Below are 2030 nucleotides of genomic sequence, written 5' to 3'. Positions count from 1 at the left end.
TGGGCTAGAGAGATGGCTCAGCAATTAAGAGCACTAGATGTTCTTTCAGAGGTCCTGAGTTCAATCCCCAGCAACCACTTGGTGGCTCACAACCATCTGTAATGGGAACTGATGCCCTCTTCTGGTGTGTCTGAAGATAGCTACAGTGCACTCATATACATAAAAGACAAAAATAATTCTTTAAAAAATTATATGCTGTGACTAGTGAATAAAAGCTCTTTATAACATGCAAGTTTGCCTTCCAGGTCATTAACATGCTGCTTCTTAATATAATAGCACTCAGAAGATTTTTGCTTTGAGCCCACCTGCTTCAATACTTTCTATCTTTTGAGGCTCTCGAGACTCCCTGAAATGCAGTTCCCAGAAGTATAGCATCTGGACCTGAAATACTAAGGAGTTGGACATTTTTCTAAACTTCTCTCCTCCTGATGTGTCTGTTAGTATATTTTCCCACAAACCTCAGTATGTAACTAGCTTTATACGTCAATCTGATTCATTTTCTCTGAAGGCCTGACTGGGATGTTGTTTCCAAGCAACATCCTCTTAGGGGTTTTCTTCTTATCTGAGTTCTGTGTGGGTATCATAGGGAACTCATTGCTCTTCATGCTGTATGTGTACACATTCTTGGTCAAAGCTTGCTTTAACAGACCCATTGATCCCATTTTCATGCACCTGATGATAGTCAATATATTGACAATCATATTCTCTATTAAACCATATATCACGTCATCCTTTGGAGTGCCCAATTTTCTGGATGATGCTGGTTGTAAGGCAGTTGAGTATGTCTACAAAGTCACCAGGTCTATGTCCACCTCTACCACTTTTATCCTAAGCACATTATAAGCCATGACCATCACTCCCAGTAATTCTAAGTGGGCATGGCTTAATCCTAGACTCTGTAAATGGACTTTTTGCTCCTTCCTGTTTTCCTGGCTTGTCAACATAGTCATATACATGCACCTCATTAAGACCATGATAGCAAAAACTAATTACACTGATATTGATTATGGTTATTCTCATGTTTACTGTGTAAGTCTTCCACCCAAGTACCCAAACCCAAGATTATTCCTGAGTATTTTCATAACAAGTGACCTGCTCTTTCTGGCCATTATGGTATGGACCAACCTCTACATGGTGACCCTCCTCTACAAGTACCGCAAGAGAGCCCAGCATCTCGGCAACCCAAGCCTCTCCTCCAAGTCGTCTCCTGAACGCAAAGCTCCTCACACAATCCTGTTGCTTGTAAACAGCTTTGTGTTCTTTGATTTGTTGAATAACTTTGCCACTCTTTATGGTAAGTTTTATACACATGAAAGAATGCTAAGTTTGGGGGCAATGATTACAATTGTGGCATTATTTTACCCTATACTCTGTCCATTTCTACTGATGAACACTAATAAAATTCTTTCACAGTGTATTTATTTCCTACCAATACTGAAAATTACCTATTTTCAAAAAACAGTTGGTGCCTGATATGATGCCCAGATGTTCTTTTTAACAAATATATCTTTCTAGTGATTTTTGTGTTATATTGGAAGCTGTGTGGCTCTTAAGTCCTTGGTATGGTCCCAGTTATAATTGTCACAAGTTGTACATTTTCAAATTTTAGATTTTAATATTTTTATCAATAAAATTGCATCCACACCATTCAACAACTTTCATATTTATTGTCCATTGAAATTATAATACTTTAGAGCTTGTAAAATAAAAACTCATCTTGTTAACCTCCACATAAATACCATCATAAATACACACATAAATTTTGTACACAAGAGCAGACACACAAACCTATACACACAAAGATAAATAGATAAAAATAGATAGATAGATAGATAGATAGATAGATAGATAGATAGATAGATAGATAGATAGATAGATGATAGATAGGCAGATAGGTAGGTAGATAGAGGATAGAGTTTTCAAAGATTTTTTTTATGTTGACACTTAGAGAAGTATTTATTTTACTTGTTGTCTTAGTCAGGGTTTCTATTCCTGTACAAACATCATGACCAAGAAGCAAGTTGTGGAGG

General features: G+C 36.9%; 1 pseudogene; it reads left to right on the top strand.

Annotated features, from left to right (window-relative positions):
• Positions 1 to 519: 519 nt before the first annotated feature.
• Positions 520 to 1473, top strand: LOC127688024 (vomeronasal type-1 receptor 4-like; annotated as a pseudogene).
• The last annotated feature ends 557 nt before the right edge of the window (positions 1474 to 2030 follow it).

The sequence above is a fragment of the Apodemus sylvaticus genome, chromosome 6, assembly GCF_947179515.1.
Source record: "Apodemus sylvaticus chromosome 6, mApoSyl1.1, whole genome shotgun sequence".
In the NCBI taxonomy this organism is placed as follows: Eukaryota; Metazoa; Chordata; class Mammalia; order Rodentia; family Muridae; genus Apodemus; species Apodemus sylvaticus.
This window is presented reverse-complemented; position numbering and strand designations above follow the sequence as displayed.